Source organism: Pteronotus mesoamericanus, unplaced genomic scaffold (assembly GCF_021234165.1).
Source record: "Pteronotus mesoamericanus isolate MK-2021 breed Mesoamerican mustached bat unplaced genomic scaffold, CSHL_Meso_final contig_101, whole genome shotgun sequence".
In the NCBI taxonomy this organism is placed as follows: Eukaryota; Metazoa; Chordata; class Mammalia; order Chiroptera; family Mormoopidae; genus Pteronotus; species Pteronotus mesoamericanus.
Window position 1 is genome coordinate 23286062 of NW_026555001.1, and position 21182 is coordinate 23307243.

A 21182-nucleotide genomic window follows, 5' to 3' on the forward strand; every position below is an offset into this window, starting at 1 on the left:
ACGCAACATCAGTGACGATAAACAGCCCTCGCCGCATTGACATCCTCTGAAAACACCAGGCTGTCCTGGCGGGCTGCCCTGCACACTGGTCCCGTCTGCTTTTCCAGGACTCGCTTGGTTTTCTTTCCCAGCACCAGCCCCCCAGCGGTTGTTCCTCGGTTCCACCTCTTGGCGCGTCTCCTGTTGATTCTAAACCACTATTCCCATGAACGAGAAGGAGAAATCAGTTTCTCAGAACAAACCACTCAACGTGATGAAGTCAATAATTGCTACTGCACACAGAATTCTATGCCACCAACATCTGACCAGAAAGCCCGAAGGCAGCACCACCTGCTACATGGAAGGACGCATGCGCCTTGTGGACAATATTTTCCTCGTCCCCCAGCGGCCTTTTCTGCTTCCTCCCAGGGCAGCGCCTGCGCTCTGGAGTCAGCAGCTTCCTACCTCCTCCCCTCAGAGGAGCGGAGCGCTGATCATGTGCTGCACAGTGCAAAGTGCAGGCAAGGTAGGGACAGGGATGGGGACGGTGAGCGTGCCCGGCTGGTCCTGGACACCCATGGAAAGGAGGTGAACTCGGATGCTCTGGGTAAGACCACTGTCTCCAGGGTGGCACTGTCTGCTGCTCTGAGTGGCACAGGGGGCCACAGCCTGGTGTTGGGAGAGGAAACCAATATTTTAAAGGAACAATTGCACCGGGAACAACGCTAGGTCTATTGTTACATATGTTATCTCGTTGATTTGTTACAACAACCTTATAACATGGGTGCTTTTGGCCCTTCTTCAGTGGAGAGAAACTGAGGCTCAAAGAGTTTAAGAAGTTTGCCTTTGGACCTGGAGCTCATGAGGGTCAGAGCCACGATTTAAGTCCAGGCTGCCTGACACCAGAGCTCGCGCACCCTCTGCCGGGGCCAGCGACCCGCAGGGCCCAGCGCTGTGCTTCCTGGGCGTGGCCTAGCCGCCGTGGGGAGCACCGCCAGGGTGGATTCAGGACTCGTGCGCCTGGCCACTGAGTCACCGTGTTGGCGACAGGACCTGATTAAGGCAAGGCTAACTTTGGATTTCCTCACAGTCGCTCATCTTATTATAGACCAGCCCCTAAGGATAACGTTGGCAAAAGTTTTGTTTTTGTTCGATATGACCAGAAAAAAAGAGGACAACAAAGGAGATGAGGTAATGGGGAGAACGTTACCACCCACCCCAGCTTTCTGCTCCTTTGGAGGGTTCCAGAAAGCTCTGACGAGGGAGAGCGCCAAGAACTGCCATTCCTTTTTCCAGCTGATATACAAGGGCCTCTCTCCCCAGGAGACTGCCTCCAGCTTGCTGGTGAAGGAAAAATAGAGCCAGCCTTCCCGGGGCTCTCTGATGTCTCCGCCGGATGATGAATACTTCCAGGCATTTTGTACACATCGTGAATGGATCACAGAAGAATTCTTGAGAATACTGAGATTTTTAGAAGCAACTTATGTGTCCAGGCCAATTTTAAGTAGATCAGCGTGTAACCACAAGGAACGGTTCTTCTCGCCATCAGTCTGCCGCGAGGCTTCAGGAGCTCAGGTGCCAGGGTGGTAGATTTCCAAGGGCACCTCCCTCTCCTGTTTTCCAAAGGCCTCCCAGGAGAACAAGAGCAAGACCACCAGCTGTCCCCTCTCCCCTCTTGTGCGTGGTCCAGAGTGACTGCTCTCAAAGGTCCCGGGACATCAGAACCATTGTGTCCAGCCCTCTCTAGAGTAGGGGAAACAGGCTGAGGACGAGAGGTATCCGTGAAAGAAAGAACATTTCGCTCCTAAAATAAAAAGCCAAGTGTTCTGGTGTGAGCCCTGTGGCCTAAGGCCCTTCTGCCACTAAATGAAGGGGGTGGGGGAGGGGAGAAGGAAAGATCCTTTACATCTGGAAGCCCAGAGTCGGACACGCTCGCCACTCTGGGTCTCACTGACAATGCTCGCGGGTGGGATTCAGGAAACTGCAGCACCCTCCTCTCCAGCCCTGTTAGGCCGCGATCCATCTTCTCCTTCCCCCGTCCCCACCCCCACTCCTCCCTGTGAACCGGAAGGAGCCAGCACCACACCTCAGGAGCCCATGGCCCAGGGGCCACCTCCCCAGTCTTCCCCAGCCTGTGAGTGATTAGAGGGGAGATAACCAACATTCCGGGGCGCTGGGGTGGGGAGGTGCAGATCAAGGCGCCCCGCCGGCCGCCCCCGCCTGGCCTGGGCCTGTTCTCTCAGCTGTCTGTCCGTCACAGCTGCAGGCGCTGCAGCGGGGGCACCCCTGGGAATGTCAGGCATCCCTCCCAAACTGGAGCCTCTCCTCTCCGAGACCCTCCTCCACCCCCCAGGCATCCATCAGCGCGGGCCCTTCAGGAATGTGCTCACTCCTGGCACCACTGGGGCCAGCAGACGGCGGCTAATCCCGAGGTGCATCCATCACTCCTCCAAGGGGCCCTGTGGCGGCCAGCAGGGCCGCTGCCCTGGCCTGACGAGTTGGCCTGGGCGGAGGGATGGACAGGGACGGAGGGACAGACAGACACAGCCCAGGGGCAGGAAGGTGGCTGAGCAGCACACACCCAAAGGTGGGCTCACACACGCAGCCAGAGGGCTGTCCTGTGAGTCTTGGCAAAGCTTTTATACCTCCAGAGATCCTGACAGTCAGGAAACTCGGCTTGTTTGATGATAAAAAAAAAAAAAAGGAAAGAGTTGGTTGTGTGACTGCTGTTGGGAGACCAGGTAAGACGGCAAAAGCTGACAGTCCAACAGGCAGGCACAGACCTCACGGTAGAGACTGGCTAGAGCACTGTCAGCTCTTCCCAGACCTTTGTCTCATTTCCGCAGCTTCCCCTGAGGCAGGGAGCGCGTCCCGGTTCCCTGAAGAGCCTGCACTCCTGGCCTTGCCCCTGCGTGTTTCCCATCGGCTCCCACCCCCATCCCCTTGACAAACTCTCCTGCGATATCAGTCCCTTCTTCCCTCGGGTTCCTACGGCACTTGCCCCTTCCCTCTGTCCCCGTACTTTTCCCACTGACAGGTCATCATCTCAGTACCTGTGTGTCTTCCAGGCTGCACGAAAGCCCAGTGAAGGTAAGAACCACACGTGCCTTCTGAACAGTGAGACAGGCCCAAATCTAGTTCCTGGCTGTGTGACCCAGGAAGGCTACAGAACCTCTCTGAACCTCCATGTCCTTCCTTGTAAAGTAGGGATAAAGACCTCTCGGCGCAGCCGCCGGCAGTGCCACCCTGAAGTTTTATCCTGAGTGTCCTATTCGGAAAGGAATGTGGACATCAGCAAAAGCAGCTGAGGGGGCGCAAGTCCTAAAACAAGGTTACATAAGGCACGTTTCCTCACGAAGACCTGAACAGTGGAATGTTTCATCTCTTGGTGTCTGCGGATATCTGAAAACTAGAGCACGAAGACAGCTGGCCTAGTCAGCCTTCACCCGTGCCTTTGCTTTCATTGGTTCTTTCAGTGAATTTTAGCGAGCATTTCTTATGAGTCGGGCATTGTGCTGGGGATTTGGAACCCCAGAGTCGGTTTCTCAAGGAGACAGACTCATGGGCGGGCAGATACTGACTGGTGTGAAAAGATCTATGGGGAGAGGGCAAGCATCAGATGGGAAAAGGCATGCAACCCGGATGGATGCAGAAGAGAGGTATGCAAGGAAGGCTTCCTGGAGGAAGGGGCATGTTAGCAAAGAACACCTATGAAATAAATAGGAGTTAGCCAAGCAAATGTGATCCAAGGAGAGGAAACACAGAGGCCTGCCCCAGCACGGAAGAAGACCCTGGGGCGGAGCGCCCGACCCCCATGGCAAGACTGCTGCACATTGGCTGTACTTCCAGGGAAGTGCCCGCACTCCAGACAAGGGCGAACCCAGCGGCTGGGAACGCAGACTCAACACAAACCTTCCCTACCCGGAGAGGCCGCTCTCTGGGCAGGCCACTGGTCCGGCCTCAGGGAGGAATGCAGGAAGGGTGGAGGGCGCAGCGCAGCCTTCAGCTGGGGTAATTTTAGATGCATTGTCACTCTTGCCCCGGGCTACCCTTCAGCGGGTGCTGCCTGAGCTGGGAAGGGCTCCTGGTGTCGAGACCTTCAGAGGATGTGGGCTTTGGAAGACGGCCAGGTCGGCAGGATGGGAGCCCGGCCCAGGCAGGGCCCTTCCTCAGTGGGGACAGGCCACAGGCAGGGGGCTTGGCACCTCAGGCATTGCTCTGTGTGAGCACTGAGACACCCTGGCCAGTGTCGCTGACACTGAGGAGCCCCACCGCCTGAGAAGGTGCCCCTAACAGGAAAACGACAGATCAAAGGCTGCTCGTCAGGTTGCAGGGGGACCTTGATGCTGAGAAATTGGGGGGCAGCCAGGAAAGCAGGAAAGCCACGCGGGTGGGCCCACGGACACCTTGCCCAGGACGCCAGGACCAGCGTCCCGGCTTCCCCGTGCCCCGCTTGCATGAGCTTTGACGAGTCACTAACCCTCTCCATGCCTCTCTGTCCTCATCGCGAACTGAGCTCTGTCGCAGTAGTCTTTACCTCCCATGGCCGCGATTCCCAACCTTTTCGTCTCAGAGCACACATAAATGAATTACTAAAACTCTGCAGCATACCAAAAAACATATTTGTTTTGTCAATCTGCCAAAAAAAATAGGTATAATTTTGATCAGTTTACCACAAAAAAAAAAAAAATAGTAATTACCTACCTTTTTTTGCTCCAAAGTGACGTTTAAAAAAATCAGGCGTCTATACCTGTATAAAAGGATGTCTGGTGCCAAGAATTAACCCATCAGGCGCAACCTTATTATGCAACATGACAGATAAGATGCAGCTCTATTATATGACCTATGTATTTAGGGTTCAAGATAGGGTATTCATACCCCACAGCTATTGTTGTGTTGGCTTTTGTCATTTTTTATTTGATAATCTAAGAGAAAAGAGTTCAGTGCCCCTGACTGAATAGTCAGGTACTGCATGTTTTAAAAAGCCTTGCAGCACGCCATGGTCCTGTGGTGATAGCGAAGAATAAACGAGTTTATCCATGTAACTGGCTTAGCAGAATGTCATAGGCTAGACTAAGTGCTCAATAAAAGTTAATTATGATTATTTTATTATTAAAGAGCCAACAAATCTGGACCCTAAATCCCTAGCTATGGTTCCAATCCCTCAGCTGGTCTCTTCCCCGCTCTAGGCCTGTATCTCAGTATCTAGAAAAGGAGAGTTTCTGGACTAAATCAGAGGGTCTCTCTAGGCACAGGAAGGGCATGCCTGCCTTATGGGTAGGCAGTGGTTTTTCAGATTGTAAAGTTCTAGGCTGTTCAGCCTTCCCCTGGAGACTCAGATACGCCCCCTGGAGGGGATGGGCACCTTTGGGGAGTTGTTGCACATGGAAATGGTTTGGAAACAGAGAAAACTGAAAATCCTTGACAATCTCCCAGGTGGCCTGGGAAGACCCTGTGGGTGGGAGTTTTCCGAGAAAAGAAGATTGGACAGGACATTATGGAAAACAGTATGGAGGTTCCTCAAAAATTAAAACTAGAACGACCATATGATCTAAGAATCCCACTCCTGGGTACACGGCCAGAGGAAATAAAATCAGGATCTCGAAGAGCTATCTGTACCCTCATGTTTATTGTAGTATTATTCACAGTAGCTGAGACATAGAAACAACCTAAGTGTTTATCACCAGGTGAGTAGATAAAGAACATTGGGATGTATATATCTCTCTGTCCTAGCAAACTAGAAATAGAAGGGAACTTTCTCAGTCTTATAAAGGGGAGCTACAAAAATTTTACAACTAGCATTACTTGAATCTTAGAAAACAGGGACCCCAGCACACTGTACATGTTGAAGATGCCCAGGGGCAGTGTGACACTTGGTTTACGTATTATTATCTCCACTTTACAGCTAAGAAGACAGAACCTGATTAGAGAGCTCCAGAAGCAGGAGCCTCGTGACGCCAGAATGCCCCAGGGTAGGAGTGCTCTGGCGGGACCCCAGAGACCCTCAGAAGGCACATACGTCCTATTGACAGAGGCTTCACATGTGCCGTGTCACCTAATCCTCTCAACCACCCAGTGAGGATGGAGTTGTGACCCCCAATTTTCAGATGCAGAAACTGAAGCTCAATGTGGTTGAGTCACATGGTGAAGGTTCTACCCCTAAGAGCTGGCAGAGCTGGGGTGTGAAGCTTCACCCGGTTGCTAAGGGCACCCCTTTTCCTTCCACAGTTTGAATACTAGATCTGGCAACATATAGAATTCTTTGGAGGGTTTTTTTAGAAATGTAGATACCAGAGCCTCCCTGTAGACCTTCTGAAAGAGAACCTCCTGGGGTCTAGTAACTCTACTTTTTAAATCCCCAGATGATTCTGAGGTGCTTGGAGGTTTTAAAAGGACAAAAGCTTGGGTGCCACTGCTTGTGGGGCCACCATCCCTATTTATCAATTTATAGATGAATCCCAGGCCCAAAGCCTCATCCTTCCTTGTTGCTAGTTGTGGATTAAACTTCATACCAGCTTTGACCTCTCAGCCACAGTCCATGGTCAGGAGAACAAGTCCAGCATTTATTAGCTGTTCAACTCACTTTATTCTCTAAGTCTTGGTTGTCAGGGCTATAAAAAAGCATAGTATTGCTCTTACATAGTTGTAAGGATAAAATATAATGCAGATGTGATGATCCTTTCTGTGATCCCTGTACAGTTCATTCATCACTCACTAAACACTTAACCCTCTCTGCACCAGGCATTGTGTGAGCCCTGGGGCACAGAGATGATCAAGACACAGTCTCTGTCTTCAAGATCTTGATGAGCACACATCCCTTCTCCAGAGAGTGACATCAGGAACACAGGCTCCTTCCAATTTTGACTCACTGTCAACACTGAGCCTTCAGAGTCAGCTTAGGGAAAGAACATGGAAATGTGTGCAGGACTTTTGCTTCATTTTGCTTAGTTTTAATAACCATGCCTAGAAGGAGCACTCACATTCCATTGGTTACTGCTCTATCCTGGGGTACTGCCTAGCTGCAAGGGAGGCAGGAAATGTCTAGCTTTGTGTCCAAACAGAAGAGGAAATAGTGACAGCCAGTCTGTGCTGTATTATCACTAAAAATCCTCTGGGTTATATCAACCACATGGGTTATATCAACCACCTGTTTTTGGTCACATGATCTTCTTTGATTAAAGCCATTATGGAAAGAGTACATGCATGCAATCCCAAAAGACTATTTGAATTCCACACCTTGCACTTTTTCACTTCTTTCAGGCTCCTGCAAGAAAACCATGAAGCCACACCTATAATCAAGGCATAAGTTCTAAGGCCAAACATGGTCTCTGCTGCTGTTTTGTCCCCATGATATTGCTGCTCATTTGCCCTACAGGGACTACGCAGGGTGCTATATTAGGCAGGAGGGTAAGGCTGAATCTTCATTCCATGGAGGAGTTCAGTGAGCAGAGGCATTGGTGTCAAACCCAGGCTCCAATCTCTGCTGCCACTAGTGGCATAGCCTAGGGCATGGAGAATACTTAGACCCCTGGGCCTCAGTCTCCAACGTTGAAAATGGGCAATAACAATGGCTACTCCACAGCATTGCTTCATCATGTTTAGCTCATGGTCTGACACATAGCAAATGCTCAGTAATGCTGGTAGCATTGTGACAACAGACTCTGCCAGAAAAAGGTCTTCTATTTGACCAGACCTGGCGCAATCAGAGCTGCTCCTTGGGGAGGGGGAACACATGCAAATAACCAACGTCTTTGCTGTCCATGTGCAAGAGGCCCAGGTGGTCAGAGGTTCCTTCAAGCTCTGAGACTGAGGCTAAGGGCAGGCAGGTCCCACTGAGAGACAAACCCCGAACGATGGAGCTGCCTTCAGGGAGAAGTTTCCATCCAACACCCGCCTTCTGGGGATCCATTTCCCCCCTCCTTCGGGGGAACAAAAAAGCAGCCAGATGCATGCTTTAAAAATAAACTATGCAAGAGAAAGAAGCAGAATATCATCTGTTTGCTCCCAAGCTGTCTGAAATATTTGAAACAGAGAGAGACTTAAAACTGTCAGGAACCGGCAGAGCTCTTAGGTTCGTTTCAACATTCGGGGTGAGAAACAAAGGGACTGGGATCTGTTCTTTAAACTTTCACACAGCATTTGGGGGTTGCCCTAACAATAGGCATGTTTTTCCATCAAATGGGAAAACCAGATTGGGCTCCACATACAATAACAGCACCGCTAACTGGGACCCCACCAGCGAAGTACTTGAAATCACGCGGACGTATCGTTTACTTTACAATGATTATGAAGAGAGCATTTGCTCTGTGGCCAAATGAAAAGCGATTTTTTTTTAAACACATATAGCTTAGTGGTTTAGATCAAACGCTCTGGAGCCAGACAGCCCGAGTCTGCCCCGGCCACACCACTTCTAACTGTGCGACCTTGGGCAAGTGACTTAACCTCACCGGGCCCCCGCCCGGCTTTGTGAAAGTTAAATGAGCAAATATTTGTAAAACATAATGTCTGGCTCATAGTAAGTGCTATAAAGTGTTTGTAAAATAATAAATAATGTTAAAATTAAGGATGGAAAATCTTCAGCATTTTTTGAAGCCTTCCCTTGCATTCACTGGGTTCTTGACATTTCAGTCTTATCAAATCATTAGTATAGCTTCCTTAAGGATCTCTCAAGACCTAGATGAACAGGCTATGAAGTGAGTCTCCAGTTCAAACTTTTCCCCCCTCTGGGTCTTACTTGATGATAAAAATTGGGGGAGGGGAGAGGAGGGCTCTTACTTTAAAATGTAGACTTGTCAGGTTTCCTCCCAGAAAGGTTCTGATCGCGCAGGTTGTATCATCAGACAAGCTTGGGATCCACTCACTCAAACAGAATTCCTTCTCAGTAAGAACAGCAGGTCTGGCTGGCTGCTTTCTTTCGTGCCAAGATTTTGTCCACCTTCTCTCTTCTGAGTGTCCCACACCAAAAGACTTCTCTTTTGGTGAAGGGACTTTCATGCTCGAAACCCTCCTTAGGAGAAGCACACGAGGAGGTCTGGGGGATATCGGAAGCCAGTCCTAGGGCTTTTACTCCACCTGCAAGCCCCATTGCTACCAAATCCGTACCATTGCAGCTTCATGTAAGGGAGGCTTCAAATTGTCCCAACTTGTCGAGTCAGGAGAGAATGAGGGAAAGATGGGACAAACTCGTGCCAGGAGCCTCAGGAGCTTCCCGAGTTTTTAAATGCTTTTCAAAAGACATTTGAAAAGGAAGATGGACCATAGCTGGATAGAAAAGACAAAGAAAGATCTTTGGGGCTTTGGAGCCCCAAAATGCACCAGGTCAAGGCCAGCTCCGAGAGCTGTAACTGGGCTGGGCTGAAGGCATCGACCCTGCCCCACCCTTGTCTTTAGCCTTCTGACCGTGACAGTTTCCCCTCCTCAGAACGGAGGTGACCATAAGGCCCACCTCACAGTGAGACCGCACCTGCAAGAGCTGCCGATGTCGAGAAGAGGGAGCTCGTTTGGGGAACGATGTCATGCAGTCACAGACATGGCACCTGGAACTCGGCTACGTGGCCAGGCCACCCAAACGGGCAGACAGCGGCTGTGTGCCCTCGGCACAGTGAGCAAGTGACTCTGTGGAAGGGGTAACTCCGTCCCTGGGGACCGCTGAGCTGGGCTTCCTCTCCAGAAACCAAAGGTGGTAGGCAGCTGGCAGGTCTCCCTGGCAGAGTGGTTTGTTTATGCATCTTACAGAGAAAGCCCACATCCTGAGATCAGGCTCATGTGCTGTTTTCTTTCTGCACTTGTTAAAAAAAGCTGAGATGAACTCAGTCCAGTCTTTTCTTCCATTTATCCATTCATTCACTCATTTCCCGATCGAGCATCAGCTACTTAACAGATATGAAGTAGACATACAGAAATAAATATCAGCATGACTGGATTCCAGGGGACCCCACCCAGGGGAGGGAGCCCAGCTCAAACTTGTGCCCCAGGATAGTAAAGCAAAAATGTGTCTGTCAGAGGAGGGGGTTTACAAAGTACTTACTCTGCAGGAGATGGGGAGAGATGGAGAAGGCTTCCTGGAGCGAGACGCATCTAAACTGGCCAATAAAGTGGAAAAGAGGAGGCAAGAGGTTCCAGGCAGAGGGAAGAAGCTGATCAAGGAGGACACTGAGAGGTGATGGGCAGAGCCAAGCAGAAATTGGTGGACCTGGAGAACTTGGGGGCAAGGGATTGGAATACAAATTACAAAATTCTAAAGCCGGCGGGAAGTGCCTGGAAGTTAAGAACAGCCTGCTTCCGGCCTCAAATACCGGCGCAGTGATGCTGCCCGGGGGAAGCCGCAGCCCTCCCAGAACTCACCTTGGGAGGGGCAGCTCCCCACGGTTGCTTCCCCAAAGGGTAAGGAAGCACTGAGGCTGATTCTCATTTCCACGATTACTGCTTCGTGTCCTCTTCCTCCTTCCCCTCACCTGTGCCTGGCAGAGGGCCGCCCAGCTCAGTGATGGAACCAAGGAGCATGTGTGACCTTGGACCCAGGCCCAGGTCTGTGTGACCCTGGTCAAGTCACTCTCCTCCTCAACACCCCGTTTCCTCACTTGTAAAATAGAAAGAGCAACATATCTAAAATCCCGTGAAACTCAAATGTGCCAATGGGTGGAAAGTGCATCATAAACTGCCAGGTGCTGTGTGGCTGTGAGCAGTTGTACGCAATGCGGACTGTGGTTCTATCCAGCCCCTCTGCAGGGGCTGGAGCTGCAGAGGTGTGGGGCAGCCCTGTCCTCGGGGGAGACCGACCAGTCAAGCGGGAGCCACTGAACTGCGTAGGAAGTGCTATGACAGGAGAGTTGCCAGGCCGGATTGGGGGAGGGAGGAGCACTGAAGGATTCTTGGAAGAAGTGACACAGAAGGTGCACCTCTGAGGACCTGTACGAGTTGGGCGGGTGAGGAGCTGGGGCTCAGGAACTGCTGTCCTGGGCAGGGCACCATCCCAGCAACTTACAGCCCAAGGAGGTGCTAGAGGAGGCAGGCGCAGGACGAGATCCCAAAGAGCCTCTTCTTGGCCCCCAAGCAAGGAGGAACAGGACGCCATCGCCTTGATGATTTGGAGCAGAGCTTCCTGGGGACAGCCATGAGCCTCCATACTGATCCCCTCATCCCTCAGAGCAGCGGGAGGGCCGCGGTGCCCCCACACTTGCCACTGGGTGCTGCCACCCAGAACCCCTGGGAGAAGCACTGGGCTGGGGACATGCCCCCGCCAGGGAATGAACCTCTTCCCTCCAGGCACTGCAGCAGTCAGCACATGTTGACGGGATGAATGACGCTGGAGAGGCCCGTCGGCAGCCCCTGCTGAGCCCCAGAGGAGGGTCACCGCAGTGGACAGGAGCCAGCCGCGCACAACCCTTGTGCCAAGTGAGGTCTGTGCAGAGCTCTCCTGCCCCATGCTTCCATCCAGTTGTATGCTGGGGTGCATTTCTTTCCTATCCCCAGAGCCACCCATCCCCGAAGGGTCCCAGAGCCTAGATTCCTACGGACACACTGCCATCCCCACCGGCCAGCCCCTGAGGCCTCCTCCCAGCTGCTGACCGGCTGCCAAACCGCAGCAGCCGGCCACTGCCACCAGGGCTGGACGAGAGGCCTGGCTCTGTTCCCAGCCTGCACAGCTGGGGAAGAATGAGTCAGCAGTATCTTGTCTCCTTGGCGTTAGGTGGAACCTGACCCAAAGTCCGCAAGAACTAAATTACTTGAGGATGGTCTCAGCAGGGAACTCCCTAAAAGCTCAGTCTCAGGGCCCAGAAAACTCTAAGCGATCTTCTTGCTCAAACTCTCTTCGCAGGCTGTAGGAGCTCAGACCTGGCAGCCACATTGCCTTGTGAGACCTTCAGTAATGTAACGGCCCTCTGTGCCTCCATTTTCCCATCTGTAAAATGGGAGTAATCATAGTACTTGCCTGAAAGGGTTGTTGAGAGAATTAAGTGAAATGATTGGTGGAAAGTGCACATGGCACATAGTGGCACCTAACAAAGGTGAGCTGCGGTGGTTGTCACGGTGGTTTAGAGACTCCGGTAGAATCGCCATACGAGGCAGCTGATTCTCGCTGTGAGGTGTCTCTTCCTTGGGCCTGTACAAAACCCAGCCAGGCCCTTTTAAGATGACAGATATGTGTAGTCAGACCCCTGTCCTGCTGCACCTCCTCACGCCCTCACTTCCTCCAAAAGTTTCTCCAAGGAAATGTCTTCGTGTCCCTTTGTTCCCCATGTCCTTGCCTTCTCATCACTTGCCAGTTTGTGATCCTGTCTCCAAACAACTGAACCCAAGGTTGCAGGGTAAAAGCAAATGTTCAGGGGCCACTTGGCAATGTCTGGAGACAGCTTTCATTGTCGCAATTTGGGGGTGTGTACGACTGGCATCTAACGGGTAGAAGCCAGGGAGGCTGCTAAACATCCTACAGAGCACAGGACAACCGCCACCACCAAGATGCCAATAAGTGCCCAAGTTCAGAAACCCGCCATTAAAGTGATAGTAATGATGACCTAATTAAGCAGCAACTGTGAATTCGGCCCAAGCAGAAATTCAGACTCACATCATGCCACATAATACAATGAACCTAAGTGGGGATAATTAATATGATGGTTTTTAAGTTGAGACAAAGTCTCATGGGTGGCAAGTTGCCCAAGATAAAAGAAGCAGGTTTCAATCCCAGCCTATCTGAGGCCCAAGTCCATCCTCCTACATACCTTGGTGCCCTCAGCATAAGGAGAGTATAGAAATGAGGTCTTTCTTGGAGGGCCTCCGCCAGGAAAAGCCACCTGCTGACCATGCTCCCAGGAGGAGGCAGCTGAGCACTGTAGTTGGGGCAGACGAGGTGTCTATCCCAGGGCGTTCCAAGGGGCCACACTGCTGATCTTCGGAGGCCATGAGGCCCTTCTCTGACTTCACTGGACAGCCAGTGCCGACCCTTCTTGTCCTCACCTTGCTTCCAAATGTGCAGGCTTTAACTCAACTCTGGATGTGACAATGGAGATTTTGTGCGGGTCTGCACAGAGCCTCAGACATTCTCCAAAACATGAGTGACTCAGGCTGCATGTAATTAAACGGATTTTTATTCACAGTGCATTGCTTTATTTGCTACGGATACCAGGCAGGCTAATATCCTTGAGAATGGCACAGGGAGAAAACACTGGGTGATGGTGAGCCAATCCCTCCCTTCTCTTTGAACCCGGGTTTGCCCCTCTGTCACACGAGCCCCTCGGATGAAACGATCTGCGGGGCCCCCCTCAGGGGCATTTCCCCAGTCTGTCGTTCTCCAAGCTCCACAGGTTATCACTGCAAAGAGGGCTCTGAGCCTGTGGCCTGGGGAATTCTAAGTTTCTCGTTTCCAGTCCAAAAATAAACAGCCATCTGAGTTCAAAGCGAGGCGCTGTCCACAGGGAGAGCTCACTCAACAGCAAGAGGCTTGTCCAAGGATGGTCTCAGCAAGCTGAGTGCGAAGGCACCAAAGCCATATGAAACGACTTGGCCTTAAAGTCCACAACTCGGCTGGTGAGAGGAAAACGCTGAGGGCGTAGTGTGGCGGAGGCTTTAGCAAACCCAAAACACTTGGCCTCTTAGCCAAACCCACAGGCCCCGTTCTCTACCCCTGCAGCCCCACGCAGGGTCAAAGTGAAACGCGATCCCTGTCTGCTCCGAGCCAGAGACTTGAGGATCCCAGAGTGTCTGGAGGGAATGCTGAGTGTGACTCAATGGAATTTGTCCAGAGAAGCCCTAGGTTGCCCCTAGTACCCTGGCATAATTATTAATAGCATATCCCCTCATTCTCAAGAATTATAGTCTGCAAGATAAATTATGTGGTTACTCTACCCAGAAGGGTTTAGTGCTATAGAATACGCAACCTGAAAATCAAGGCTTTGAGCTCCACAACATGTTAACCCATTATTTGGAAACCTTATAAAAATGAGAGAGAGGGAGGGAGAGAGAGAGAAAGAGAGAGAGAGAATCCAAAGTCAACAAAGGATTGAGAATGTATCTTGTGTCTGTTCCAAATTAGACAGAACTGCCTACAAACTACAGACTCAGTGCAGCTTTCGGGACTTCTGGCTGCGATCAACTTTTTTAATTTCTTTTATGACTCTCCTTTTCCCAACTCCGTGCAATCGTTGACCAAATAAATAAATAAATAAATACAGTTACCTGAATCCTCTGTAGAATAGATAAGTACACGGAGCACCTGAAGAGACACCAGGAAAGTACTATGCCCGGGGAACCATCCTGTGGGCTTTAAGAATAAGTTATTTTAAGTGTCATTTCCTTCTTAACAGGCTCCCCGGCCTGGGATATCAGTGAGACCCAGGAGATGAAATGAACTCAACAAAGTAGGTCGTGTTCTCCTTCTGGACAAGTTGGATAATAGCAAGGATGAAAGGTTCATTTGCTAATGAACCAAAGCAAGCCGACCAGAGGGCCTCTCCAGGGCTCAGTGCTGCGTAACTATTTAATTAGTGCTCGGGCAAGGACGTGGGTGGTGGGCTGGCCTCACATGTGGGAGAAAGGTAACCTTGAGCGACAATGAAGTGAGGCTGCCCGGGCTCCGTGGAGGCTGGGCGATGAGTCCTGTGTCATGCGGTTCAACAAAGCGCCCATCAGTATGAAAGCTACCGCACGAGTCCAGTCTAGTGACCCAAGTGGAAGATATAGGGAGAAGACAGAAGGGTTTCTGTCAGCGTCAGGCTGATGTCAGTCAGCAGGAATGATGTGACTCCAAGTGAGCCATGACAAGTGAGGGCCACATTGATCCATTTATAAGGCCCAGAATAAAGGACGAGATGGTCTTGCCCTGTGGCAAGCTGGTCAGGTCTGATGTGTGATAAAAAAAAGTCAGAAGTCAGCACCGTGCATAGCAAAGACAATTCCCTGAGAAGAGGGGATGAGGTGAAGGCATGCCGTGGTATGCTGCGGGCCACCCAGGGGCAGCACATGGAGAAACATACAGGGAAGTGGTTTCAACTCCACGTAAGGGATGATTCTAACAATCTGAGCCGTGCCTAGTGGGCAGGGCCAGCTTTGCTAGACGGTGCGCTCCCTGTCACGAGGGCATGCAAGCAGAAGCAAGGGAACTACATCCTGCAATTTGTTGGGGGCGGGGAGATCCAAACAGTCAATGGGAAAAGTGCGATCGTTCATTTTCAGGGTTGTTTCCAGCTCCGAGTCTGCCACATAGTGGGTACTGAAAAATATTTATAGAATCAACAATTGGCTGATCAAGCGACTCAGCCAGGGACCCAGTCCCTCCCAGGCCGGGACCACAATCAGACTGGCAAGCCATTTCCCCCTCTATCGACGTCTTCATCTCTTGGAGCTGTGATGAACATCTTATTAAAGGAGAATTTTATGTTGTGAAGATCACAGTAATGCATATGGATTTGAAGAAAAGTACAAAGCACCATATAAAGGCCAGGGTTGTTTTTAATTCTCAGCCCCAGAATGGAAGTCTCGCGGCGAGTATATCAATCTCATCATAACAATTCTGACAAGGAAAGGACCCCCAAAGAATTTGGCTCCAGCCTTTCCAAGGAGAAGACATGGGAGTCTTCAAAGAGAGATAAAGTAATTTGTATTTATATGAAGTCAGCAAATTCTCTTTTTTCCTCCCCAGTTCCCACAATTTAGACTGTTAAAAGAACCATATTACAAAACAAACCACTCTACATAAAGAGAGGAAATCAATCCCAGTTTAGATCTTGTTTAAAGAAATCATTTCAAATCCCACACAAGAAAAACATACACAGGGCCTGATAAATGCTCTGGAAGCCGGCGGGGCCGTCTGGGGCAGAAACGTAAACACACGCGTGCGCAGCGGGGAAGCGTGACCGGCTCCCGCGGCCTCGGGTGGCCACAGGACGGCCTGGGAGGAGGGGTGCCCGGGGGACAGGAGCCTGGCAGGGGGTGGGGGAGGCAAGCGTCCTGCACCCAGCACATGTCAGGGCCCCCCCAGGTAGAAAGAGGCCAGAGGGCCCCACCTAGACACTCCAGGGAACGTCTGTACCTCAGAAGTAAGACCAAGCCCACCACCACAGCCTGAGGACCTGGCTCCGCTCTGAGCTGCCGGGACACTCAGTTTCCTGTCCTGCCAAACACAGGTGAGAACACCAGCAGGCCGGGCCCGGAGGGCACATGGTCAGTGCTCAGTGAAGAAGTGCCCTTTCTTCATGAAGGTCCTTCTCCATCCGTCTCCACTGTGGGCCCGAACCCACCTCAGGCCTAGCCACCGTCCTCCCGTCCCTCCAGGTCCCAAGCTTTTGCCTGGGCACAGTCTGCTCTCTTCTAGAAAACATCTCCCTTCTCCCTCTAACACTTTCCTACCTGGCAGTCCTTGTTCCATGAGCCTGGGCTGAAACACCAGTGGGGAGGGAGTTGTGTTCTTGGGATTTCTCATCCATTTCATAGCTGTTCCTGCCGGGTTTCCAAGAGCCATTTTCCTGTTGGTCTCCCCTGCGAGGCCGGGAGTGAGTCGAGGGCAGGGAGGAGGGTCTATTCCTTAATGAATCCTCTGAGCTTATCCCTGAGACAGGTAGAGCGGGCAAGGAGACAGGGAGGGGTGGCCTGCAATGGGTCTGTTTACTGAAGGCAAGATCAAGGAGGACACATAGAATGGAGACTAAAATGGGTTTTTGAACAGATGGCACGAAGCTCGCTTCTCTTGTTTCCTTGTTGTCTCAATGTCGTTCCCAAGCACGCCAAGTTTCTCAGCAGCCACCCTGTGTTCCTAATACCACAGGAACGCAGGAGACTGATAATCTGGATCCCAGGATAGAATGTTCAGCTGGCAACGGAAGGTGTGAAGACACACAATTAGACTCCTGTTAAAAAGTCCTGGCAATTTCTCCATTGCAGAATCCATTGCTTTTGTTGATGCAAATTCCCTCTGTTACTAGAAATTTTTATTTCTCTTCCTTTCAGCTGAGATGTGTGCAACCCAGGGAGATATGTGTGCTGGGAAGGACTGAGAAAAATGCCTGGTGTATGCTAGACTCTAAATACTTGTTGAAGGAATGAAATGAATGAGTGAATGAATGGAGAGGCCCTGCAGGCTGTGCCTGAGAACCCCTTCCCCACACCCTGCTCTCCTCCTAATCACATCTGTCATTCAGGAAGTTTTCCTCGGCATGTCTGTCCTCCCACCAGGCTGTAAACCTCAGAAAGACAGGACTGGCCAGTGTCTGCTTGTGCCTGGCTCTCCTCTGCATCCCACAAAGCACAAGGCACAGTGCCAAGCTCATCGTTAGCACTCAATAAGGATTTTAACTGATTACATAATTAACTCGTCAGTAGCATCAGGAAGAACAGAGTGGTGGGTAGACCTCTGCCTTGTGCGTACAGATGTCTGAACTTGAGCCTTGGCCCCGCCGTTGGGCCTTGCCCTCTCTCAGCCTCAGTTTCCTTCTCAGCAAAGAGAGGCGTTGGTTTCGGAAACCTGGTCCTGACACCTGCATGGCAGCTCTTACTCCACCAAAATTGTCTGTGTGCCCCTTTGCTTTTCCTGTGAGACTGTAGGCTCCTCAAGGTCAAGGACAGTATGATTTTCAATCCTGTATCCCCAGCACCCAGCACAGTGCCAGCATCTAAGTATACTCAGCAGTTGTCCATCCAATCAAAACTTTTTCCAACTACCACCTCCTTCGGAGACAAGGCACCTTCAGGTTAAATTTGATCCTCTGTGTCTTAGGAGTAGAGAGCACCACTCACTTATTCAACTGAAAATCTCTGTGTCAAGACCCAGGCCTGGCGCTGTGGAGAGAGAAGAACACAAATAGATTTCTCCCCAGGGAGCCACCAATCAGGCTGAGAAAGAGGGGTGTCCCTGGAACCCAGGACAACACTGTCTAGGGAGTGCAGAGCAGAGGTGAGGGGCTTCCTTGGGCCACAGGCCCATGGGATGATCTTCAATCCTGAGGGACCACTGTGTAGCCCTTGGAAATTCCAGTGAAAAGCTATTTGCCCTAGAAAAAAAAATGTCTCTGGGCTTAGCAGGTCATTGGCATGACTCCTTGAAAGCGTGATGCCTTCACCAGTTAGAAAGTCATGCCCTGAGTCAGGGCAGGGCATGCATCCGCCAAGACTGGGGCTTGAGTCCTCAAAGGAGCAGATTTCTCTTCCCAGCCCAGGAACCCAGGAGCCCAGGTGGCAGCTACATGGGGCTGCGTACACCGAGGATGGGATGCTGGAGACCTTCCCCAATAACCTCACCCCCAGGAAAAGGTCGTGGCAGAAGAGCTTCTCAGTCCCAGCGTGGCACACAGATCCAGGAGGAAGGCAGGGCCATGGGTCAGAGTCCTTTCTGATTTCCCATGGATCCCACATGGAACATGGTCAGAACCTTCGGGTCCTATGATGAGTCCCAGATACCAACACTGGGTAACAAAAGGGACTTTGTTAGAAAGATGCCCAGTGTGTCACATAACGGACAGGTGACTGGGGAACAAACCAAGAAAGTAGGAGGCAGGATGCACACAGCTCCCTCACTCACCGTGGGATCTGCTTAGGGCGGGCACACCCGGGCCACCACAGTGACCTGCAACCACCCCTCTCACCCCCCACCCACTCCCTCAGGAGCTACTCAAGCTCGGAGTCCTGGGAGACAGAGCCTAATCCACTGCTTCCTGCTGTATTGGGGCCGGACAGGGAAGGCCCGCTGGTAAACTTCACAGTTAGAAGGTGTTTATCTGAATTTATCTTTTCACCAAGACCCTACATTCAGGTAGAATAACCCCCAATGGGAAATGGGCTGTTATCAGGAAGGGGCAAAGGATCTGGGCAGCCAACATTGAATGGCCACCAGATACCTCCCCTTTTAGGATGTTGAGGATCGACTCCATTTGTGGCTTGCCAAGGGTAGTCACTCACTATTTTGCTGAATGAATGTGCAATAAAGAGATAAATCTGTAAGGCAAAACTGATCGTTCCTCCCTCCCTCTTTTAGTTTATTGTGAGTCGTTATGTGAGATCATTTGTGAAAAGAACATATGGGAGTGCCCAGGATAGGAAAACACTCCATTAAGGCTGGAGTTTCAGCACATCAGCATAGTCCCACCGTGGCACAGCCCATGCACAGCGTGGACAAGAGAGGTGCACAGAAAGGGGACTCAATCAGGTGACATCTAACTGAAAGGGGAGTGTGTCCTGCTCATGTTCATCCATCTGACAAATGTTGGTGATAACATTAAGCCAGGGCAGCTCGTTCATGCTGTGGGAAATGCACGCCATCCTTCTGGGGAACAATTTGGCAACATCTAGTGATGGTGGAGATGGATGTACTTGGAGAGCAGAAGCCCCATTCTGACAGAGGGAGAGGGACAGAGACAGAGGCAGAGACAGCGACAGAGATGATAAGTAGAGATAGACAGATGACATAGCTAGGCGATAGACAGAGATTTGGTAGACAGATGAGAGAGATAATAGATGACAGGTAGAGAGAGATGATAGAGAGATAAATAGGTAAGTAGATGATAGATAATATAGATAGATGGTAGACAAATAGATAGGTGGGTGGATGGATGGATGGATGGATGGATGGATGGACGGATGGACGGATGGACGGATGGATGGATAATCCAAAGAAAAAATTCACCAACGGATTCCTTGTGACATGCTCAGGTGGTGTGCATGCTCCTCCTTTGGAGAAGGAGGTTGCTGGTTGGTGAACCCGGACCCTGATGACAGCCTCTGGGCCTGCAAATACGCAGCCCCTGCCCCACCTATCAGCTCACGGATGACCCTTTCTCCCTGCTCTGAATTGCTGGTCATGACAGAAAAGAGGAGTAAAGATCAGGGTGGGACAGCTAGGTCACCTAAGGGTCAGAGCGAGGCCAGAAAGAGCCCTGAGCCTTGACTCGATTCTTCTGGCTGCCTGGGGCCTCCCACCTGGTCTCCAGTGTTGGTGCAGCAGTCACCGAAAAGGCCCAGAGTCCCGTGCTCCTTCTGGGGTGGACTTCTCCAAGGATGGAATTGGTGGCAGGGTGCATGGGGCCGCAAAAGAGGGCCCAGAGTGCCACTCCAGTCGTCCACCCTCCGGGACTGAATACATACTCGAGAAGGACATCTTCTCTGTCATTCTCACACGAGCATGCTTGGGGACAGGAGCCTAGAGAGGAGATTTTGAGGGCCGCCAAAACCTGATTCTACCCCTTAGTAGCTGCAAAACATTGGAAAAGTAACTTAATGCCATGGCTTTGGCCAACCAACTACCCACCTTTCCGGATCCCCTCCTTCCCTCGTGGCTCAGACCCCTCTGCAGACGACCCTGCTGCCCCGTGGCCTCTGCTCTTCCCCAGGTCGTAGTCCTTTGTCTAGTATAGGGCCACCTCACCTTCTTCTCCAAGCCCTTCCCCAATGCTATCGTCTATCCCCAATGCCCCTTCAAGGGGCATGTCCCGGAGGGCAGGGCAGAAAATTTTGGACCTGGTTTCAGGCTCCTGCTCCCTCGACGTGTCCCCTGTGCACCCCCACTTTACCTGAGGGGTACATTCAGCCAGCAGTCCCTTGGTCAACTGAGATTTGGGGTTGAATGGACCCCTCTGTCCCTGTCCCCCAGCTCCTAAGTCCTCCCTCCAGGTTCCAGGAAGGTGCTCATTTAGAACCATTTACTCATGCAACAAGGTGACTGCTACCAATTAATCCTATCTCCTCACACAGGTAGGTTGCACATTCACAGTGATTTCTGTGTTATTATTGCACATCACAGGTGAGTGCACCAAAGTCCAGAGAGTCACACAGGGAAATGGAGGCCCAAGAAGATCCAGAAACCAGGTGTCCTGATTCTGCCTGGGCCATGCTCCTGAACTGCCATTGTCTCTCTCCCCAGCCATTCCCACCGAAGGTCTCAGAATCACCATACTTTGCAAAGGAAGTTAAATGAGGACATTAATGCTTTCCCAGCGTCTCTCCCAGAGGCGTTCTGAGGCTCTGTGAGATAATAGGTGTGACAGGTGACAGTTCTTGGCAAAGCATGAAGTGCTATAGAAACGCAAGTTTCAGTTATAGCCAAGCCTCTGCTGAATCACACGGAGCCCCAGCACTTTTTTCCCCTCAGCCGCAGAAGAGAATGAAGCAGGGCCCTTCCTGAGAGAGGCTGCTAACACCTTGAACATAAGGAAATCCTTCCACAGCAGAGCCAGCTCCAAGCTAAACAGGAGAGAATTGTTTGGAAGGGGCTCCCATTTCCTCCT